Genomic DNA, 25,555 nt, shown 5'->3' on the forward strand with positions numbered 1-25,555 from the left:
CATGTATTTTTCCCGAAAATGTCGAAGTATTTTTGGATTGATCATAATAATACTTTGTCACAGAGTTGAAGAAGAATCAATGAAAGACGGAATTTGAGTCGTGATTTAATCACAGCCATTTTGGTGAATCATTTTGCTTAAGAGAGAACACCAAGTTACAGTTTCAAAAATTATTGTTCTTTTCAGTGGTTCACTGAATTAGATGCATGTGCTGTCTCATTATATGGGTCGTTTTGGAGGATTTGCATATGAGAGACGTAGTGTTTCTTATCTTGTTGGAAACGCAGTTTGATTTTACTGTTTTTTGTGCTACAGTGCTGGAGAGCAGGATGCATTTTTAGTGTTGGTGATCTTTCACCTTTTTTTATAGTTGCATAAACACATATCCTGAGATTTAGAAATTTTTACATGATACAAAAGCCTTAACTTGGAAGCTTTTAGTGTCTCACTCAGTCACTCGATGAAGATTTCCCCTCATGTTTGCTCTTTGTGAAGAGAACAATCTTGTGGTCAAAGATGCAAGTTAATGCAGCTGGCCAGGGGACTGCCTAGCACTAATTAGCCATGTGCTCTTCTCAGAAATGTATGGTGCTCCTAATTTGCTTGACCAGGTGGCCAAGTAAAATTTTACTGTGAAAGGAAAAATTATCGCCATAAAAACAGTGGAGTCACCCTCTCACTCAGTCATATGAGTGCAATCACAGTGCAGATAATTTCAGCAAAAAATGTGACAATGTGAAAGGAAAAATTATCGCCATAAAAACAGTGGAGTCACCCTCTCACTCAGTCATATGAGTGCAATCACAGTGCAGATAATTTCAGCAAAAAATGTGACAATGAGAATGAGGGCATTTGACATCTGCAGAAACATTGTTTTAGTTGTGGTTTTATGAATTTTCAGTGATGATCACTTTCTTGCACTGAGTTTTGGTATTTGTGTTTATTTCAGCAGTATTGGATTTGGCATTGCTCATTTGGCATACATTCTCTATGCTCTACCATCGTTTAGAAAAGTTGACTATATTTGAGTATTAATTTGAATATGAAATTAAAGATGGCCATGATTGGCTGTCAGGCCACACTGTCTTTTTGTCATTAAATTATGTTTGTTTAAAAATTGTGTACTTTATTAGTTCAAAGATTAATTTTTTTAAGCACTTTTATTGAATTATCACTGAAGACAAAGGAAGGCATTATACATCGCATGTATTACTTTTTATAATTATAATCAAATTATACCCTACTAAATATCCAAGCAGTTTTTATTCTAGATTCTACTAAAAACTGTACCAGTGCTGGTCTTTCACTGGGGATCCCCCCGTTTCTTACTCATTGCCTATATCCTGATCAATCCTTGATAGGGAAGGCAATCTTTACCTGCAGTCCAATTGTATTCTTGGCCTGTTCCCATTCCGTTCCCTTTCCCCGTGTCATTATTTGCTTCCAATACCTTGGTTCCTTTGCCAGTTTTATCCAGTAAATTCCAGCCCCCTCTTCATATTCTCTGTACCCCTAATTACAGTCATCCTTATCACAGAATCTCCTTTCTCCATTCTTGTGTTGGCTTAGTTCTTAGAATACTTTCTCCTAATTTATGACTATAATATTCTGTAGGGTTATTGTTGTTAAGGATCTGCATCCAAAATCCCAGTCTCTCCTTATTTCATGAGCTTCCCCATTGCATCATCATCTCTTTCCATTTTGGATTATAGCTTTCTGCCTGTGCTATGTATGCCTTAGCTGTGTAGCTCTGAAATACCCCTTCAAATCAGGTAATCCCAAAATGCATTGTTCAAAATTGAAAGAATCAACTCATCCCACTTGGCACTTACCCTCTTCCCCTCCCAGATAAAATCCATCAAGCCTTTATTAATTGCTATCCACAACTTTTCCTCAAGTTGATAAAAGTATACCTGACCAGTGTATAAAACTAAAGGGACAAAAATATTTTCACTGTTTGTATCTTGCTATCCATATCCATAAAACAGGGATTCCAGTTTCTCAGTTTTTGTTTTATCTTTTTAGTGTCTTCCAACGCATCCTTCGCTGCAGTAGTAGAATCCCTTTTAATCCATACTTCTCTAAGTATTTAATATTATCACATCCCAATCCATATTGCTGAAACAACTTGTGTGTGGGTACATAGTTGTCGAAAACTCAGCTTTAATGTAATTTATCTTCACAAATAAAATGTGCACAAAAGATGGTTTAAAATCACAATTCAGTCAAGCGCTTTCGCCTGGGCTCTCCCAGGCTTTATCAAGACAATGTTACACTCAATGTGCATTGAATTTATACATTTGCCACTTCAATAGCCAATTATGCAATTATTTAATTAGTGTAGTCTCCTTAATATCTAATTCTCTTTTGTTTAAAGATACATACTTAATGTTAGCAGCAGTTGCAAAAATAAAACATGGAAAATAAATAAGTGGCAGCAAAAACATTTTATAACAAACTTCATTGTTGTTTTCTGCCATCATTTCTTTTTTGAAATAGCATTTCATATCATTCTATTATACATTATATTACAAGGGTCCCATCATATCTAATTAAAAAAGACTATTTTTATAAAACTTATTAAAATCCTATTATATTAAAATATAATAAATAAATATTAAGTTATGTCCTATAAATATGAACATGAATATGAATATAGTTGTATCTTACATATAAAATCTATATATAAAAAATGTTTAACTTTGAAATTCTTAACATTCATAACTCTTAATGAATTTATAAATCACAGTATTGAGTTAATACATCTTATTTTTTAAAATTTTTTTTTTTTATATACATTCATATCAGAACTATAATACATCAAATCTTACTTATAAATAATTTAAATCCACTTTATTTGGACTGTATTAGACAGATGGGGTAAAAGGTCTACACTTCAGCTACTCCCTCAGCTAGAGCTTTAAACTGTCAGTTTCACATGATACAATACCAAGAGTTTATGCTTGATCAGTTAACTAAAAAACTAACCACTGATGAATCTCTTGATAAGAAATATGTATTAGAGATGGTAAATAGCATACAACAGGTTAGCAACCATTCCTTAAAATGTGGCTATGATGCACTGGAGGCTTCATTTAGATCAGCCATGACAGGCACAGTGATAAGAAGGCATGCATGGCTAAAAGAACAAGCTTTACCGGATCATGTTAAAGCTAAGTTGCTAGATGCTCCTATGGACAAGACAAGTTTGTTTGGTACACCTGCCCAGCAGGTTATGAAGAAAATGGAAGAAAAGGCAAAATCTGTTCAAACTGTTAAAGATTTCTTGCAGGTTCAACCCCCAAGGTTTGGCAGGAATAGACGCTCCAGAGGCAGAAACCAATCCAGAGGAGGTGCCTACAGAGGACGACAGTGGCAAGGTAACAACAGAGGCGCAGACACAGCCACTGCCACTACATCAGCACAACCACAGTGACTTAATCCTAAATCCGCCTACCAGGGAACAAATAGCAGCTCCTCTAGGCGGAAAGTTAACCTTATTTTCAAAGAACTGGCACTACATAACAAAAGACAAGTGGATTTTACAAACCATAGATCAAGGTTACCGGTTTCACTTCCACACTTTACCAGTCAAAAGAGGAATGCCAAACCTACCTCCAAATCAAAAAACAGAGGCTCTACGCCAGATAATGGAGTTAGCAAACATGAGAGCTGTGGAAAGAGTGCCAACAGCAGACCAAGGAAAGGGGTTCTACTCCAGACTATTCCTAGTTCCAAGAAAGGAAAAAGTTGGAGACCAATTCTCGACCTGTCCACCTTAAATACATACATCATTGTCCCAAAATTCAAAATGCTGACCCTACAGCAACTTCTTCCCATGCTGGGCAAGGAGTCTTGGCTGGTAACTCTAGATCTCAAGGAGGCATACCTGCACGTCCCCATTCGACCAATCTGCAGAAGATACCTCAGATTTCTTGCAGGATCAGAGCACTATCAATTCTCAGCATTGCCCTTTGGCTTATCTACTGCGCCCAGAGTATTCACAAAATGCCTGGCATCAGTAATCGCCCATTGCAGACTACAGGGAATTCAAATTTACCCATACCTGGACGACTGCCTGCTACAAGGGGACAACAAAAGCAAGCTGACAACAGATTTACAAAGGGTCTTTACTTGCTACAAGGACTGGGATACACAGTCAATTTACAAAAGTCAAGGCTGATACCATCCCAAACAAGGACGTTCTTGGCCGCGGAATTGGACACAGTACAACAAATGGCATTCCTGACTACAGAAAAACAAAAGAACTTCCTCTTTACTTCTTGGCACTAACAAAACTGAACAAGTTAACAGCAAGAAAAGTTCTGCAGGCCTTGGGCTTCATGGCATCATGCATAATCTTGGTCCCATTTGCCAGACTACATATGAGGAAACTACAGTGGTACCTAAAGAATTTATGGTCCCAACACAGACACAGTCTAGAAACAGAAATCCCACAAATTCCATGCTTAAAACAGGAGTTCCTATGGTGGGCTCAGGCATGCCAGTCAAACCCAGGCCTACCCTTTCGCAGATGTCAACCAAGCCAGACCATCACAACAGACGCTTCAGACCTAGGATGGGGGGCCCACATGCTGGACAAATGCGTGCAAGGATTGTGGACACAGGATCAACTTCGCCTGCACATCAATCTAAAAGAAATGCTGGCAGTAAAACTGGCAATCCAAAAGTTCAAACCATTTCTCAGAGGGCCAGTTGATGATAAGGACAGACAACACCACATGTTCATGTGGTACATCAACAAACAGGGAGGCACTCATTCATACCCCCTATGCAGAATGACCTTGGAGCTGTGGACCCTGGCACTCAGCTACAACATTCAGTTACAGGCAATATTTGTACCGGGGAAAGACAATACTCTAGCAGACATATTAAGCAGAACCACTTCGGATGCCCACGAATGGAAACTGCACCCGGACATCTTCAAGACCATCTCAAAGAAATGGGGAATGCCACAGATAGACCTATTCGCATCACCTCTCAATCACCAGCTCAAAAAATTCTGCACAAGGACATTCCACCCACTAGCATGGAAAGTGGACTCACTCTCCTTCAACTGGAAAGGCCTAACAGCATATGCATTCCCACCTCTTCCTTTGATACACAAGGTACTACTAAAAATCAAGGAAGAACGTCCAAGGATAATCCTGATAGCACCAAACTGGCCAAGACAGCACTGGTACCCACTACTGAAGAGCATGTCTCGGAACAAAATGTGGCCAATACCTCTGATGCCTTTGATGTTAACTCAGAACAACTACAGCATCATGCATCCAAACCTAAACGCTGCAACTGACTGCATGGAACATCACATAACAGCAGCTAATCCAGAACTTTCCCAAAGAGTTAAAGACATTATTCTTGAAGCACGCAGACCTTCAACAAGAAGGAACTATGCTGGAAAATGGAAAAGGTTTGTCATTTGGAGTACGGAAAGAGGAAAAGATGTGTCAAACATAGATATGCCTAACATTCTGGAGTATCTGGCGAACTTCTTCATTCAGGCCTGTCCTACTCCTCCATCAAGATACATGCATCAGCTATTTCAGCAGAATACAGCTTTGATCCACCTGTTTTTCGCACTTTGCTCAGGCAGTTCCTCAGAGGAATCAAGAATGTAAAACCTCCAAGGAAACCACCATTACCAGCTTGGGATTTAAACTTTGTGCTAGAAAAGTTGACACTATCACCCTTTGAACCAGCAGCAACAGCAGACCTACAACACCTGTCATGGAAAACTGCTTTCCTACTGGCAATAACTTCAGCAAGGAGGGTTTCAGAACTACAGGCCTTAATGGCAGTGCAACCCTTCCTAATCTTCCACCAAGATAGAGTGTCCATGAGGACTAATCCTACATTTATGCCCAAGGTGGTATCCAGAGTGTCTTTGAACCAGGCAATCCACCTACCTACCTTCTTTCCCAACCCACAAAACAGAGGGAAAGAATACTGCATACCTTGGATGTACATAGACAGCTACGCTACTACTTGGACAGAACAAAACAGCAGAAAGACTGACCAACTTTTTGTAGCCTATGCAACAGGAAGGGAAGGAAAAGCTATTTCCAAACAGACAATCTCCAAATGGATAGGAAACTGCATACGTTACTGTTACTCCTTCCATGGAAAACCAATTCCACAGAACATAAGACCTCATTCTACAAGGGCAACAGCCACTACCACAGCCTTCTTACGAGGAGTGGCAACCAAAGACATTATTGAGGCGGCTACTTGGACCTCCGTGCATACATTTGCCAAGCATTATAATTTGCCTCTATATTCTAGATCCCGAGCAGGGTTTGCCACTGCTGTACTGCAAGGGATCCTAAACACACCATAATCTACCTTTATCCTCCTCCCCTTGTTGGCTATGGTATTCTACCCACTTGTTATGACTGCAGATGCATCCATGAAGGACATAGTACAGTTTTGTACCTACCATAAATGTAGATGTCCGAACTGGATAGCATCTGCAGTCAGGATTACCCTCCCTCCTTCCCCTCTGTGGTACTCCTAGGGTGTTTACCCTCCTAATAGCTAGCTGTTGGGGGGGAGTCTTTTATGGTGTATTTGTTTGTATATATGTACATATATGCTTATTGTTGTGTTTACCTCTATCTATTTGGAAACATTGGCATCTATCCAAATTTTTAGCATGCAAGAGGGCTACTGGCATCTGGGGCAAGAAACACTGAGGAAAATGGCGTCGGCTGATGCTTTTATACCCGAAGACCAACAGAGATGACGCCGGGTGGAGTGCGACATCAGCCGAAGCCGGACCCGGACTTTGGAATCCGGCCGACTGCAGGGCTGCCTGACGACAGGACAACCCACTTGTTATGACTGCAGATGCTATCCAGTTCAGACATCTACATTTATGGTAGGTACAAAACTGTACTTTACAGTTTCAAAAATTATTGTTCTTTTCAGTGGTTCACTGAATTAGATGCATGTGCTGTCTCATTCTATGGGTCGTTTTGGAGGATTTGCATATGAGAGACATAGTGTTTCTTATCTTGTTGGAAACGCAGTTTGATTTTACTGTTTTTTGTGCTGCAGTGCTGGAGAGCAGGATGCATTTTTAGTGTTGGTGATCTTTCACCTTTTTTTATAGTTGCATAAACACATATCCTGAGATTTAGAAATTTTTACATGATACAAAAGCCTTAACTTGGAAGCTTTTAGTGTCCCACTCAGTCACTCGATGAAGATTTCCCCTCATGTTTGCTCTTTGTGAAGAGAACAATCTTGTGGTCAAAGATGCAAGTTAATGCAGCTGGCCAGGGGACTGCCTAGCACTAATTAGCCATGTGCTCTTCTCAGAAATGTATGGTGCTCCTAATTTGCTTGACCAGGTGGCCAAGTAAAATTTTACTGTGAAAGGAAAAATTATCGCCATAAAAACAGTGGAGTCACCCTCTCACTCAGTCATATGAGTGCAATCACAGTGCAGATAATTTCAGAAAAAAATGTGACAATGAGAATGAGGGCATTTGACATCTGCAGAAACATTGTTTTAGTTGTGGTTTTATGAATTTTCAGTGATGATCACTTTCTTGCACTGAGTTTTGGTATTTGTGTTTATTTCAGCAGTATTGGATTTGGCATTGCTCATTTGGCATACATTCTCTATGCTCTACCATCGTTTAGAAAAGTTGACTATATTTGAGTATTAATTTGAATATGAAATTAAAGATGGCCATGATTGGCTGTCAGGCCATACTGTCTTTTTGTCATTAAATTATGTTTGTTTAAAAATTGTGTACTTTATTAGTTCAAAGATTAATTTTTTTAAGCACCTTTATTGAATTATCACTGAAGACAAAGGCAGGCATTATACATCGCATGTATTACTTTTTATAATTATAATCAAATTATACCCTACTAAATAGCCAAGCAGTTTTTATTCTAGATTCTACTAAAAACTGTACCAGTGCTGGTCTTTCACTGGGGATCCCCCCGTTTCTTACTCATTGCCTATATCCTGATCAATCCTTGATAGGGAAGGCAATCTTTACCTGCAGTCCAATTGTATTCTTGGCCTGTTCCCATTCTGTTCCCTTTCCCCGTGTCATTATTTGCTTCCAATACCTTGGTTCCTTTGCCAGTTTTATCCAGTAAATTCCAGCCCCCTCTTCATATTCTCTGTACCCCTAATTACAGTCATCCTTATCACAGAATCTCCTTTCTCCATTCTCGTGTTGGCTTAGTTCTTAGAATACTTTCTCCTAATTTATGACTATAATATTCTGTAGGGTTATTGTTGTTAAGGATCTGCATCCAAAATCCCAGTCTCTCCTTATTTCATGAGCTTCCCCATTGCATCATCATCTCTTTCCATTTTGGATTATAGCTTTCTGCCTGTGCTATGTATGCCTTAGCTGTGTAGCTCTGAAATACCCCTTCAAATCAGGTAATCCCAAAATGCATTGTTCAAAATTGAAAGAATCAACTCATCCCACTTGGCACTTACCCTCTTCCCCTCCCAGATAAAATCCATCAAGCCTTTATTAATTGCTTTCCACAACTTTTCCTCAAGTTGATAAAAGTATACCTGACCAGTGTATAAAACTAAAGGGACAAAAATATTTTCACTGTTTGTATCTTGCTATCCATATCCATAAAACAGGGATTCCAGTTTCTCGGTTTTTGTTTTATCTTTTTAGTGTTTTCCAACGCATCCTTCGCTGCAGTAGTAGAATCCCTTTTAATCCATACTTCTCTAAGTATTTAATATTATCACATCCCAATCCATATTGCTGAAACAACTTGTGTGTGGGTACATAGTTGACAGCTATTGCCTTTGTTTTATTTTCATTCATTTTATATCCAGAAAAGAGTTAAAACTGTCTCAGAATGTTCTACAACAATGAAATGCCCTTTTCTGTTTTTATCGGGTAATTATATCATCTGCAAATAGAGCAAACTTTTCTTGATTACCATACAAGTTAAGTCCTTGAGTTTCTGAATCCCTTGATGTGACGTTGTTCTGTCTTGCGTTCATTCTTACAGATGGGTTCGGAGCCGATCTTCTGCTCCGGGTCGGCCTACTGCAAAGTCTTCAGACAGCTCGAGGCCAAGTCCCTATCCAGGGCTGGCCTTAGCTGAAATGACACCCTAGGCAAAGTCGTGCTGTGGCACCCCTTAAGCCCCACCCACACCATACTCAAGGAACACCCATATGTGAACCACACCCACAGTTAGGTCACTCCCACATCTTGCATTTTTTTAAATGCAAGGAAAATCAATGAATGCTTTGTCATACTGTAACAAAGATACATTGTAATATAGTTAACCTGCAAGTGAATTCTTAATAAACCTGCTTGATCTGTTCCTGCAAGTGAATTCTCCTTAATAAACCTGCTGATCTTGCTCCTTCAAGATTTTATCTACAGTCATGACACAGTAATAAAACTGCTTTTTACCAAGTTCATTGATGTTTATGCATAGAACTTGTGTCATTTACTCTGGTGCAGCATCAACTCTGCAGTGTGCATGACTTTGCCTAAAATGTTACACATTAATTACTACATACCCCGATGTGTGCTTCATGCTCTTCACAGGTCAAGTCAACATACTTCAATGTCAGCAACACATTGTGATCTGACAAAAAAATAAGGCAAAAATCCAGACATTGTGGAAATATCAACACCAGATACAGGCCGGTTGCAAAATGGCTATAGTGTGACACGGTCACTGAGCACTGCATGATTTATTGCCTTGTTACCTAGCTTGAACTGGTCAAATTAAGTAGCAGTTTCCACAAAAGTCTGTCATACCTCTTCCACTTCCATACAGTTACACCACTGAGAATGCAAGCTGGCAATATTCAATGAGTTTGCCTAGAATTTGCTTACAGAAACTAGTTTTGCATCTGCCAAACTTGCATTAATTTATCTACACATGCAGTGGATGCAAGCAACCCAAAAATGACATTTTGTGCATCCATTCTGAGCAGACTGCTTGCTTCTGCCTCACTTCATCTTTTTGCAAATTCGGTCACAGCAGATGCATTACATGTATCAATCATCTGGTTATTTTCTTTCACATTCCCCACATAACTAAGATGCATGTACCGTTCTCTACTTTTTACAGTATAGTATTTTCTATACCTCAGACTCATGAGGAACCTTTGAATATATACTCCTTGTTCAGAAAGTACTCTTTCCATCTATAATAAATAAAAATGTTTACATATTGCCTTGTCCAGAGTGTTTTAGGCACAGCATTCTTCAAGATCACTTTTCCTGACCCAACACTCATTTAAAGACCGATCTTCACAGAATCCTAACATGGTCATGTTTTCCAAGTTATATTCTTAAGTTTCAAACCCTGTACTTGTTTTCGAAAATGTCATTTACTTGCTTTAATGCAACTGCATCCTAACATATTCCCTCTTATAAAGTGTATTCTCCACCCTAAAAATGAAAACTATCACATAAGTAACACAAGACTCGGTTGTGTTCCTCTTCTGTGACATTTCTATACCATTTAACTTTCTCACTGTACCAGTGTTGGGTTTGAATGAAATCTGTCTTCCTAGCTGTTCATATCATGTAATGCATTTTATTTAAAGTTTTCTGGCCAAGGTAAAAAGACCATAGAGCAAAGATTCACAGCTGCCTTCGTTCCCTTCCAAAAAAATCATAACCTACTAAGATTCTGAGGATTCATAACTTTTACTACAAACTGAAGGCGGCTGAAACAGCTTGAATACTGAAAGTGCCAAAACCTAGATACCACTTATAGAACAAAAAAGTGGCCAAGACTAAGTCCTTGACCTTCCAAGTTTATCAATCGATTCCTAACTTTACAAAAAATATTTAATCACCATTTTATAGATGCAGAGAATATTGTTTCTTTGCAGGGTGTTTAAAATGTGAAAATGAACGGCCACTGAAAAATTCCTGAATGAGGAATATAAATGCAAAGCTAACATTTACTGCAGGGCATTATGATTTCATGTTCTGGGTACACAAAGCCAAAAATAAGTGGGGGAGCAAAGTATTCAAGTTGTGGATGTTTTTAAAGAATGCGGTCAGTATTGACAAAGATTAGTTTAGTAACATAAACATTAATAGAAGTACAAGAATTCAATTCAAAATGCAGTTCAATGAGAGTTATGAAACTAATCTTTGGCAATAATCACTGCCTGCATTCTTTTAGTCATATCTCAACAGTGGCACACAACAGCATTTTGAATAAATTAAAGTGCATGCATGCATGCAGCATGCTACATTATTTTCTGGCGAGCTGAATTATCTTTTCATAAAAGGAGATTTTCCTGACCCTAAGATAACATTTAAAACATCTGCAGACAGTTGGTACCTGAGCCTTTATTTTTTATTAGCTCTCTCGTTACCTGGCAAGATTCATGAGGTACAGTTGCTGAGAAACATCTGCACTATAGATCACCTTGTGAGTCTTGCCAGGTAAGAAAAGAACTAATAAAAATAAAAGCCTAGAATTACCACCTGCCTGCAGATGTTTCTCTTCAATGAGCTTCAATTAGTGTAAAATGAGCGGAGCAGATATCTCATTTGGTCCAAATCACATAAGATGACTCACTTGATTTGTATCACTAGCAAGTGCTCCCATATCAAGAAGTTTATTTAAACAAGACAGCGAGGACACATGAAAAACTATCACTATAAAAAAAATCACTAACTGTCTCTTCTTGCACAGCAACAGCTCCAGCACATATTCACTTCTCTCTGTGGAAAATACTGTATTGATGAGCAGCGATGCATAATCCGTCCAAAGGAAAACTTCTTAAAACCCTCATAGTTCTAAAAGACAATCTAGCTACATTTAAATGGGAAAAGGGGAGAGCCAGATACAGTACAAGCTACAAACGGACTATATGAAGGTACTACCCATCTTAGATGCACTCAATTAGAAAGAAAACATCACAAATCCATATACAGCTATCTCGCTTTCTTTACCTAAACAGACTGCTTGGTATAAGAAAATACAAATGTATCATTTCTTTTCAGTGTCCCAGGGCAGTAAGTCCTGCTCTACCCTAAGTCATTAACAATTTCTGTTCGGGCTTTTCCTTCATATACAAACACAAGCAACCTATGTGTTATTTAATCAAGAAGTATGCCAAAACAGACCTGTATGCCCAAAAGTGTCAGCAAGATTATACCTTTTATTGGAATGTATTTTAGCTCCCTGGCTTCACTTACCTTAAGCACACAAATAAAAATCCCAAATAAAACCACTCTTTGTCCGCCCACGTGGTCGAGAACCAAGTCGCCGATTCACGCACATCAAACATCCAGGGGAAATAAAAAATTCAAAAGATCCGCCCACCTCGATCTCATTAATGAAAAAAGGGATGAGAGGCGGGCATGATCAAACTTTTATTCTATCAATTGGGGCAGCAGCCAGGGACGTCAGTGGTATGAAAGTATCATTGATTGGATGCTTTAATACTGACTGATCACTTAGATGCAGGGGGAGGGAATGGAAGAACACAGCAGGGGACGGTGGTATCTGCTATGAGCGAATTATGCTTTGGACTGAGGAAGTCGGGGAGGGCGCAAACGCTACAGTACAGGGCGGAGAAGTGGAGAAGAGCAGAAATGTAAGTAAAGTAAGTAAATTAAACTTGCGCCCTTTATGAGGCCGGCCTGTATGGCGCTGGCCATGTCCCTATCCCATGATGCACCTAGAGTTACCTCAGATCTAGTTTGCCGCTGCTATAGATCGGAGGTTTCCAAGCACAGCTCGGCCAGTATAGCTTTTTTTCTTACAAAAACTTTCTAAAAATTGTTATAGTTTGTGATAGTTAGTGACAGTTTTTCATAGCTTTCATAGTTATATCTTTGATAGGTATTCGGTGCCATATTCTCTCCTTTTTGGCCTTCATTTTTTTATAGGCCTTTAATAATCCCTTCCCTTCTTGGTGTGCCTTTATATTATATAGCTTTGTAGTTTAAATAGGTTTGTTAAACTTTAGACAGTGTGTGAGTGCTTTGAATAGTTTACAGCCCATTTGTTTGTTTTAGGGCTTATTACTAGCTGTTTAACTTATTATTAGCTTAACTTCTAAATTTGTGTGTGTGTTTGTGTATTCTCTTAAAACTACAGTCTGTTGTTGTTTAGTAGAATTTTTGATACTGTAGTTCTTATTATGGCAGACCAGGCAGATGAGCATCGTAAGTCTGGCTTTAAAATGTGTCCAAAATGTGGACAAAAGATGTCTGTGACAGATTGTCACGTTAATTGTGTGAATTGTCTTGGAGCCTTGCATTTGCAAGAAAGCTGCTCCATTTGCCATTCTTTTTTCTCTAGACTCCTTTATGAGAGAAAAAGAAAACCTATAGACAGAGGACTTCTGAAATCTTCATTCCAGGAAGCTTTGAGTGATCAGGATAAATCTAGCCAGTCTTCAAAGTCTTCTAAGACTTCTTCTTCTCATATGACATAGCCAAAAAAAAAAATAGACGTCTGCTCCACAGCCTTCGTAGTCGAGTGACCTTTCTTTTCGGAGCCGGTCCCCAGTCCTGGAACTGGTATCCGAAGTGCTAAAGTCACCTATTCTTCAGTCAGTGCCTCCATCCATCCATTCATCTCAGTCCTCTATCAGCGTGTCCGATTTGGATGTGGATCATGTGGTGCAGAAGTTGCTACAGGCACCGGCATTTGCTAAATATTTGTCTGCTCCGACCCAGATGGTTTCGGAGCCTAAAACTGTAATGCCATCTACTACTTTTCCTCTTCCGAGCCTTACCAGTCCTTTGGAGCCAGAAGAGTCAGACCTGATGATTGTTGAGCCTTCGGAGCCGATGCCTGTTCCAGTGCCATCGGTTCCATTTACTCTGACTTCCTCGTCGCCTATTGAGGAGTCTAGGAGCCAACACTCTCCTGTCGGGTCTGGGGGAGGATAGTCGGACTGACCTGCCGGTTCTGACTTGCCTGTCAGGGCCTCGGTTTGGATGAGTTCAGCTCCTACCTCTGGTTCAGATCCCATAAGGGGATCAGTGGTTTCTTCAGATCCAGCTGTCCCATCTCATCGGAGCAGAGGTGCCTTTGAAGTCATGAGGAGAGTGATGTCCCCCAAGACATCTACAACTTCAGGTCCAGCTACCTCCTCCCTAAAAGCACCTGTGTCCACTTCTGCTTCACAGATCCTTTCTAAACGTAGAGACCCTGAGCCTCAGGAAGCCCCATTGGGTGGCCCCTGCTCATCTGAGACCTCACCGGAAGTTCCCACTGATGAGGTTCCCAGGAAGAGAATCTGTAAGAGGAAGCACCTAGACTTCCCACAGGAGTCTCTCACATCCGATACTGACTTAGATGAATCAGAAGGGTCCCTACAGTCCCCTTCTGAAGATATCTCATTTGCTGAGATATTAGAAATCCTTGAGCAGAGGGATGGCTTGAAGTCCACCAACCCTACTGAAGATGAGTTGGTTCTCCTGAAGGCTTTTGGGTCTCAACCCTCCACCTCTTGGGTGTCTTCCCCCTTCGATGAGCTCATGGAGTTGGTCTCACAAAGGGTGTGGGACTCTCCGGACACCATGGAGCCTGTTCCTTAGGAGGCCCAATAAGTTTATTTCCGCCCCCCCCCCCAGGAAAAGTCTTTCCTCACCAAGGGAGTGCCAGTTGATGCCATGGTGGTGGTGGCAGCCACCAAAAAGGAAACCTCAGAAGCTTCTCTCTATTCATCCTCCTAACAGAGACTCTAGGATCATGGATAGATACGGGAAGCGCACCTACAGTTAGGTGACTTTTGCCATGCGTTCACTGAGCTATGTCACTCATTTTACGAGACTACAAAGAAACCTCCTAAAAGAGTTTGAAGATACTTTTCAGGGTACAGTAGCTGCAGAAGCTTCAGACAGTCTCCTCCCAGCTTGCTACTCTCAATTCCATAGTAAACTCGTCCATGCGTCTCATTTCATATGCAGCTGATGGAACAAGTAGGGCAGCGGGTACAGGAATTGCTCTCAGGGGACATTCCTGGGTGCGCTTGTGTTCCTTTGCGGACCCCTTTAAGTCATCCTTTCTCAGCACCCCTTTTGATGGCTCGTCCCTTTTCGGGCCCAAAGTTAAGAAAACTTTGACCGGGTGTGAGCAGGAAGGAAAGACTCTGTCTGCTGTCGGAGTCTGTTTTTCCACCCCTACCAGACCTTACCCCAAGGGTCAAAAGGGAGGAAAGATGTGGTTCCAAAAAGCCCAAGGAGAATTTCTGGACACAAGTGGTGAACCCCCCTCCAGGGCCAGACAAGGGGGCAATAATGGAAGACGCCACCCTTTGGGCAGAGGGGGTCCGCAAAACCAGGGCGACAGAGACCAGTTCTTTGGGAAGCCCTACGAGCGCTCCTGAAAGGAGACCCCGACTGTCCTGCTGTGGAGGCAGTTGGGGGTCGCTTATCTTTGTATCCAAACACCTGGCTCAAAATAACAAACGACATCTGGGTACAAAGTATAGTTTCTAGAGGATATTTCATTCCTTTCACCACTCCCCCTCCATTGACAACAAAAATCCCAGACATTCCACCCAGTTACAGGGAACAAGCAACAGTAGAGGTCCAAATGTTGCTAAGAAAAACAGTCATCCAACTAGTCCTAGCAGACCAGACAGGATCTGGAATTTACTCAAGATTATTTTTATTTCCAGAAAAGACAGGGGACTGGAGACCTGTTTTGGACATGAGCAGACTAAACAGATCTGTCAAGAAAGAGAAGTTCCAGGTGGTCACGTTTCAGTCAATACTTCCCTTTTTAGGGAAAGACAATTGGATGTGCTCGATAGATCTACAGGATGCATACTACCATATACAAATGGCCAGAACATCCAGGGATCATCTGCGCTTCCAGCTGGGAGCCAATCATTACCAGTCTCAAGCCTTGCCCTTTGGTCTCACTACAGACCCTAGAGTGTTCACCAAGTGTATGGCATTGGTCATGGCTCACCTGAGGCGTTTAGGATTCCAGGTGTTTCCGTACTTAGATGATTGACTCTTCACCGCCACCACCAGGCATCAGCTAATACAATCCAGGGACCTGTAATTTGAAATATTTGTCATGGAAGACTATCTTTTTTAGTAGCCATCACTTCTGCCCGTAGAGTATCAGAGCTATAGGCCTTGTCCATAAAGCCTCCTTATTTGATTTTCCATGCTAACAGAGTGTCCCTGTGTACAAATCCTTCATTTTTACCCAAAGTTTGTACTGAAACTAACATTACCCAGGTCATAGATTTACCAGTGTTCTTCCCCAAACACACCAACAACTTTAGAGTATATCCTGCACAAGCTTGATGTTCATAGCTCAGATTTTACCTGGCTAGAACAAAAGAGTTCAGAAAATCAGAACAGCTTTTAGTTTCCTTTTCAGATTCCAGAAAAGGTATGCCAGTGGCAAACTCAACACTATCTAGATGGTTATTTGATTGTATCACATTTACTTATTCAGCTGCTAATTTACCTCTAACACAAAATTAAGACTCTTTCTACCAGAGCAGTGTCCACATCTTCTGCCTTTTCTGCTAGGCTTCCTATAGACAACATTTGTGCAGCAGCCACTTGGTCAAAACCTCATACCTTTATCACTCATTACAAAGTTGACAAGGCCCCCAGGGAAAGGGCCTCCTTTGGTTCTACTGTCCTGAAAAACATACTCCTGTGAGCCACCCGAGATAGATGGTGCTTGGGACGCTACCCATCTTTAAGAATGAACGGCGAGATAGAACAATTTCACATAAAGAAGTTATGTACTCACCATAACGTGCCATGTGAGTTGTTCATCTCGCTTTCATTCTTACTTCCCACCCTCGTACCCCCTCAAGGGTTTTTCGAGGATCAAGGTACAAGTTTTATCCTGGCTGCTCAGTCTTTCTATAGGTATTCTCCTAAGGAGTGATAGAATGGCACATGGTATTATTATACACAGCAAACAAGATCTGAGGTAACTCTAGGTGCATCGTGGGATAGGCACTTGGCCTTCAGCTGTCTGAAGACCTCAAGCGTTGTAGTAGGCCTACTCGGAGCCGAGGATCGGCTCTGAACCCATCTGTAAGAATGAAGGCGAGATGAACAACTTACATGGAACATTATGGTGAGTACATAACTTCTTTTTTTCTTTGATAAATGTTCTTAATATAATTCAAATAACAAAGGAGAAAGAGGGGGCTCCTGCCTAGTTTCTATGTTCAAAGAGAACTTATCAGAGAGGAAACTTCTTACCCACTTTGTCTGCTCTGATCCCTCATAATCCTCCTAATTAAGCTCATTATTGTGTCAGGGATTGCAAATGCTTCCATTACCATACTTATAAAGTCCAGCTTGCTCTGTCAGTTGCTTTCTCTGCATCAAGACCCACCAACAACAATAGTATTTTCTTACATTTTGCTTCTCCCTGGATCATCACTGTTCTGTTAATGTTGTCAAATGTTTACCCCCCTCCACAAAAACACATCGATTCATATCAAACAATGTTGGTGTCATCTTTGCCATTTTAGCCATTATAGACATAAACACTTTGTAATCCTGGTTTAGAATCAAAATGGGCCTATATGAAGCTGGATCTCGTGGATTTTTACCATTGTTATGTATTGGTAGTCCCTATTTTTCCCTTAACACTCTGCAGTTGTGCCTCTTATTATTCTGTGAGATTCCCTCTATTCTGCAATACTTTAACCTTTGTTGATCCCTCTAAATGATTCTTGTTACTTCTTAACCATATCTATTTTTCTTTTATTTTTACCCTATTGTTAAACTCCACTTTCATTTTATCCCACCCCCTTGCTTTACTTTCTGAAGGAATGTCTACCTTCCCTAATAATTCCGGAATAATTTCTACTACCCGTTCCTTAAATTCCTCTCTGTTTAACAGATAGGCATTGAAGTGCCAATGTCTCATTTTTATTTCATTGCCCTGCATTTTTATTTTAGTTACTATTGGCTTGTGATCTCAATTAGTTATCAAAACTTCAATTAAATGCACATGTTCCGGTGAGGTATAATTAATGTCTAGTCTAGACCAGTTTATGTACCTTGGGGAGTAATATGTAAATTCTCTTTGAGCTCCTAATACTGAATTCACATCTTTCGTACCAAATATTTTCATACATTTCTTCAAAAATCTACCCTCTTTTGTTATATTTTTTTTCTAGCCTCCCAGATACATCCTTATTGTTGCAAATTAAATTTCTGTCCCCACCTATAAGTAATATTCTGTGCTGAAAAGATGATTATTTTTCCCATAATTTTCTTAAGCTCCATTGTAGTAGTTTTAAGTAGAATATAAATACATGCCAGCATAATCCTCCTCCCTTGTCAGTAGCTCTTTACTACTGCAAATCTACCAGTATTATGCTTTTTCCTCTTCTATTACTATTGAAGCTGCTGTAACAATTAATATAAGCACTCCTCTTTTCCTTTGTCCCAGATATTCCACCTAATAACCATCCTGGAATCCTTTCTTTATCAAATTTGCATGCTCATTTCTTTCCAAATGTGTTTCCTGTAGCATAGCTATTTGCAGTCTGCATTTCTTAATGTAGTTCACTATTCTTTATTTTTGTATACAGTTCTGAGAACATTCACATTGAAAGATAATATGGAAAGTGTTGTCAATATGATAAGAAGTAGTATTCTCACTTGTTACGTATAATGGCTTTTTAAAAAATGTCTTATTTCAGCTTTTGTATTGCATGCATACACTAATGTTTGGCAGGTTGAGCTTTTATACAGTTGTTTCATGTCATATATATTTGGACCTGTGATTCATCTTACAAGACTTTTTGTTTTAATGTAAGCCCTCCAAAAAAAAAAAAAAAAAACAGACATCCCCCTAGAATACCCCTCAAAACTGTTAACTTTTCATATAAAGACGTTTAACCCTCCTAAAAGGAATAATTGTCCTAGATTGACAGCTACAGTAATGGGCTTTAATTGACCTGTAATGAAGGTTATCATGCTACATGGTACAGCCTGTGCTTCTGCTTACACTAAGTGCTGTCTGTTTTGTCTTATCTTTATTCCTCTTCCAGATGTAAAAAACAACTTGAATTATTTCAGAAAACATTATCTTTTAGTCATTGAAAGAAAAAGTATTCTTCTTTTATTGCCCTCTTATCAGATTGTCTCCCTAGAAATATGAGAGGCAGATGCACAGTTGCCTTCAGCTACAAGCTTCACATGCTGCACTGTGAACAATTATTTGCTAAAGGAAGACTTTTCATTACATTCAATGTTTTTTTATTTATTACCTTCCACTTAAAACTTAGAACAAAGGGCCTTAATTGTGTCATTCCCATATGCAAAAGTAAGAAATCGCATATCAGTTTTGCTTATATAATGCTCTGTATAATTTTACAACCCATTTCTCACTTCAACACACTAAGATTACAGCCTGTTATCTTAAACATGTTTTTGTACTGGCATTCTTCTCTCTTTTCATTGTGGTGCCTACATTTCATAAAACTCAACAAGTCAGAAATAAAAAAAAAAAAAGGAAAGAAGGAACAATGGCACCCATTTATTTTAGTATTCCTATAACACATAAAAATAACCAAAATGCTTTTATATATAACATACAATATATGTCACGTTTTATAAAAATACTATTAACAAAAACTGTTTTACTTACAGTTACCTCTTTCCTTCAGCTTCACCTCTTCATAATGTTCTTCCAAAACATTAATGACATGAAGTAAGGCATAAGCATTGGAGTCCCCTACAAATTTAACAAAGTAAAAAAGTCCAATATTTCCAGGTTTTTTTTGTTCTGACAAATTTCTCAAATGTGATTAATGCTTGTACTCCCACATTTAGTTGTTAATTTGTGAGTTGCTGGTTTTCTTCCTGTTGATCTCCATCTCCCAATACCAGTTTCTGGTTCATTTTCAATGTACCCCCTGTTCTTCTAGTCCAGGCAGTACATTTACTAACCAATGACAGAAATTTACCCAGAAAGACAGCTTCCTTGGCTTTCTTTTCTGAGTTTCCTTTTTCACACTGGGAGAGATGAAATTAAGCTGCTACTTAGCATGCAGCCATCTTGGAAGGTTGCACATTCCTTGTTTAGAGGATGTGGACTTGCTTATCAACCACAGCTTGTTTCCTGCCTCTGTCCTTGCACATCTCCAGGCTTGTTTCTTCTAAAAGGCCACATTTTGCCGAATTCATTTAGTTTAGTCTGTTTCCTGTAAAAGGACCATTGCAATGCATGATGAATCTGGTTATACCTTGAGGAATTCATTGACTACATAGTCTTTCCCTTTTCCTCCATTTTTGAAAAATCTCATTGGATGGTGGATTAAGTAATAGATCTCTCTTCAGAGAGGCGTATAAGATGTGACCTTGTATCCTTCGGCCTCAGCTGTGATGTTAGCACATCATGTGACTGCAGTAGCTGTTGCTGCTGCTCTGCTGCAGACATCCTCTGTGTCATAACTACCCATTATTACATAATTACTGCTTTTAATGTCTGTTTGGGTCAGTCCGCATAACTTCTCTGTCAAGGCTTCATCTGCTATCTCTGTAATCACATGATACCGTCTACCTGCGACCCTGCCTTGATATCAGTATGTCAAGCTCCACTCGAGTAACCCACATACTCAACCTGGTCTGTGACATCAATAGAACTCCCCCATCTGTGGAATAGACTCCCTCTCCACATCAAGCAGAGTACCTCATTAACCCTTTTTAAGCAGAACCTGGATAACTGGCTGGGGAATAGAAAATACACCCCTGGGATTCCACCTGTGTCCCTGCTGGACAGGGGAACCAGGTGCTGACTTGTCAGAACATGGGCTAAATTTTTGACTAGGCTTGTAATGGCTTCAGGGCCAATAGTCTAGTAACTTCCTTTGATCCTACATGGTTAAGAATTTGTCGTCTAGCAGCAGTCCTGAATGTTGATGTGTAGGAAGTATATATATTCATCCCAAAATGATCTAAGGCTCTTGTTCTTAGAGTTGTGAAATGTACAGGAGCCAGCTGTTACCCCTGGCAGCTTTAACTGACCCCAATACAGACTCTGCCACAGGATTCATGTTTAGATATTTCTATCTCTTCATCCCTATAAAACCTGACTGTTTTTCTTAGGAACAACTGGATGACAGCATTAGTCTAGGAATACTGACTCAAAGGCATGAACAGACCCTTGAAATTCCGAGGGAACTAGTAAGGAGTTCAGTTCCTCTATTTACAGCAGGTACAAATACCTTTTCATGGACTCCAAAACATCCTTATAAACTCAAAACAATTTCTCAGGAGAAATAATGTCTCACTGATGGAACCATTCATCTGATGTTGTTAATCTTCTTCCCATTCATTACTGATGGGTTCGGTTCTGAGCACTCGGAACTGAGTCGGCCTAATACCAAGCTCGTTTACACCAAAAACTCTCGAGCTAAGCTTCTATCCACAATGCCCTTCTACCAGTTACCTCAGATCTCATTTGCCATGCAGCCATATAGCAGCGTTTCACCAAGCTGTCCAGCTAAGTGCCATATTATTACAAATTTTGCTGTGTTTTGAAACTTTTTTCTAATCTAACTCTTTTTTCTACCCTATTTCTCTATCTAGCTCTACCCATCTGGTATTCCTTATACCATCATTGGTAACGCTCTGTCCTGCCCTTGTGGTATTGTTTGATACCATCGTTGGTTATCTTCCTTTTTGTGCTTCTTTTTCTATACTTTCTAGCAGTAATTTGTTTTCTTTTTGTGTGTTGAATATGTGAGAAAAAAGGGACTTCGGGGTTCAAACATTGCACTTCCTGCAATGGCAAACTCCCCAACAGTGACTTACACGATGATTGTGTCTGTTGTCTGGGGGTTTCTCGCTTCTCTGTGAAACCTCCTTGCCAAATTTGCCAGAGTTTTAGTCAGCGGATGCCGAATGAGAGAAAAAACAAACTTATCTTGAAAGGCCTGTTAACCTCATCTTTCTCAGAGGCCCTTACTGTGTCGGAGGTCTCAACCCCTCCAGTGAAGGACAAAAAAAAGTCCGCATTCTGATCCCTCTTCACTGGCTGGTGATAAGGGCAAGGCCCACAAATCTTCTACTGAACACAAGATTGCTTCCTCGGCTTCGAATATTTCTGTTGCTTTTGTTCCAAGCTCAGCTCCAGTTACTTCTTTGGGCATTAAGATAACTTTGACGCCGGCACCACCTTCGGCACTGACATCTACGGCACCAGTCATAACTACAGTAACGACTACAGCTCCAACCTTATTGTCTTCGATAGTCTTGGCACCGACTTCACCTTTGACCGCACTGAAGACTGTTCCATTGATCCCCTTGGAGCCGATAATAACCTCAACTCAGAGTGCTTCCTTGGCACCGAGTCCTCTCTCGATACTGTTGGTTCCTCTATTGCCTGTTTCCAAGTTAGAGTCTTTGGTGCCGACAATTCAAACACCATGGACCCAGTACTCCCCCTCATTGGACCCGTTCTTAGGCCAGGCTTATAGCCTTTTTCTGGACTGGCCTGACTCCCCTTCAGGTGTGTCTGTAAGGTCCATCAGGAGTCTGTCTGAATTCGATGTGGTGCACCTGCTGGACCAGCTGTTGACAGCCAGAGGGATAACAAACATTCCTATGACTCCTCCCACTTCGGGGTTTTGGTCTACTGCTACCAGGGTTCCCACTTATACTCCTCCCTCGGATCCATCGGTCCCAAGGCCCACATCACTGATGTCCTTGGTAAGAACCATTTCCTAAGCGTTGACAGTGACCCTCACTGAGGCCTCCCCTTTGGGTTTCGGTTCCATCGAAACTGTCCCTTCCTTAGTCTCATGGTTGGGGGAAGGAACCCGCTGTTCTGAGCACGCTTCCAAGATTTTTATCGGTTCTGTCCTCAGAGCTGGGGGCAACTCCTGCCCCGATATTGCTTGAGGCTCCATCCCCGAGAGTGGGTCTGAGGGAGCAGGGTGTGACCCTGGTTCCAAGATTGTCTTACTCCATTCCGGGCTCCGATTCCTCTTTGGGCGGGCCTGCTTTCCGGGTGATGGAGAGGGTGCTTGTTTCTGGAAGTGCTCCTCCTACATTGGATCTTCCCCCTGCTCCCTCTGAGCAACAACTACCACATGCCACATCCCCAGGACACTGAGAGCACAAGCCTCAGGAAACCCCAGTTCAGGGAAATTTTCTTTCCGAGTATTCTTCAGACATTCCCACTGAAGAACCCCCTCGGAAGAAGGCATGTAAGAGGAAACACCTTGACTTTCCAGAGGACTTTCTCACAGAGAATATGGACTACGATGATGAGAAAGGGTCCTCACCGCCACCCCTTGATGATATCTCCTTCGGAGACATCCTGGAAATATCGAAACAGAGGGGTGGCTGGAAGCCCTCCAATCCATCCTCAGAGGAGTCCGTCTTCCTGCAGGCTTTCCGCTGTCAGTCTTGTACTTCTTGGGTGACCCCACCTGCCGATGAGTTAGTCCAGCTTGTCGTGCAGCATGCGTGGAAGAACCCTGATTCTATTGAGGCCATTACCCAGAGACCAGACAAGATTCTTTCCCCACCAGAGGAGCATCCCCACTGGTCTAGAGGCTTGCCAGTAAACACTATGGTGGTGGTGGCGGCCACTAAAAAGGACCTTGCGGAGGAAAGTCCTACTGTCCACCTGCCCAACAGAGAGTCCCAGGCTGTGGACAGACTAGGGAAGCGAGTTTTTGCTTCAGCGACTTTTGCAGTCAGGTCTCTGAATTACTTGGCACATTTCACGAGGCTCCAAAGGGATCTGCTCTCACAACTTTCTGGAGCCCTCACGGGTCAGTTTTCTGAAGGGGGTACAAGACAAGGTTGCCTCTCAACTTGCCACCCTTGAGTCTATCTCCAACTCGTCCATGAGGTTGCTCTCCCACACAACCGAAGGGGTGGCTAGAGCTGCGGGTGCAGGCATAGTCATGAGACGTCATGACTGGATGCACATCTGTGACCTCAGACTCCTTCAAGTCTTCCTTTTTGAATGCCCCTATTGAACCATCGTCCTTGTTTGGTTCTAAAGTAAAGGACACACTGGCCAGGTCCATCCTTATACTCAGAAAAGAGCTGTTTTAAAAGGCCAGTTTGTTAGGGCCTCTAGAATGATTAGTAAAAGAGATGATTTCATTATTGAAAGTTTAAATTTGAGTGATATGTTTAAAAATAGAGGTTATCCAGAGAAATTAGTAAACAACATTATGAATGAAGTAGTTTATAAACGAGATAACTTACATTTTATACCTTTATTGAACCAGACAGTAAAAACTACATTTCACACATTAAGTTTAAATACAGGTAACCTGGAGAACAACATCAACAATCAAAGAATCACTACTCCAACTAGTATTGAAACATCAACTTATATGGGTGATCAACATTTTACTAAGAGTTTCATTACCACTTTTAGTTCTGACAGTGGTTCTATAAACAACATTTTAAAGAAGAATTGGCAGCGTATCAAGGCGGATGCATCTTTACATCACCACTTTGATAGTATTCCATCTATAGTATATAAAAAAGGTATGAATTTGAAAAAACATTTGGGAAACACTTCAAATAAAAAATATGGTAAAACATTTAGATGTGGTAGATGCAAATACTGCACTTATGTATTTGAGACAAATGAAGTGAGGATAAACAATATAAAAATTTGCTTAAAAGAAAAAGCATGCTGTAATACTGAAAAAGTTGTTTATTGCGCTTTATGTAACAACTGTTCTACATTTTACATAGGTAAAACGGAAAAAAAATTTAAAGAGCGCATAGGTGAACACATAAGGGCCATAAGAGATGGAAATGAATTAAATGCTTTAGCAAAACACATTAGTACAAACATATCTTACAATTTTAAGTTTGTAGTACTGGATATCTTAAAAGTAGACATTAGGGGTGGTGCGTGGCAATTATTATTAGAAAGACGTGAGCTCGAATGGCAGCTAAGGTTAAATGCAAACAATTGGCCAGGTTTGAATAATTTTTTATCTATTGGTAGCATTTTAAAATTAAAAACAGTGAGATAAAAAAACTTCTCACATAACTTATTTATTTATACATATATTTTTATTCATTAGTTATTTAATATTCAATATTTCATATTTTACACATAATACATATAGGTATTTTACACATAATACATATAGGTTAGTTGATACACTATTGTGTGTGTATATATATATATATATATATATATATATATATATATATATGATAAGGATCATAGGGGACCTCATAAATAAAGGATAAATAGATAGACATAGGGTATGGAATTTGACTCCAACCCAGCCTTTGCTTTGCAAGGCAGATCATGCCTTTCAAACTTTTTCTTTTTTTTTTTTTTGACAAAACAATCAAAAAATGATGGGAAAGAAGGCAGTCCCATACAGCCTCGACCTCCTCGATCTGGCTAAGATACATATACAATACCCCACCCAATTATCATTGAAAAACTCATAAATGTCAACCCATAACCCATACATCACAAGATGGGTGAACCCACTGGGTACCAGAGGAACAAGCAGGGTCAGAGCTGCTCAGACCCCACAGCTCATGTCCTGTCACAAGTGGGGCCCCCTCAG

The 25,555-nt window shown here is 40.4% G+C and overlaps 1 protein-coding gene across 1 annotated transcript in view; it reads left to right on the forward strand.

Moving 5' to 3' along the window:
* LOC122814469 (zinc finger protein 845-like) overlaps positions 1–25,555 on the forward strand; it is a 781,911-nt gene that overhangs the window by 736,897 nt on the left and 19,459 nt on the right. The window lies entirely within an intron of this gene.

The sequence above is a fragment of the Protopterus annectens genome, chromosome 10.part0, assembly GCF_019279795.1.
Source record: "Protopterus annectens isolate FY-2018-M chromosome 10.part0, PAN1.0, whole genome shotgun sequence".
NCBI classification, from domain to species: domain Eukaryota; kingdom Metazoa; phylum Chordata; order Ceratodontiformes; family Protopteridae; genus Protopterus; species Protopterus annectens.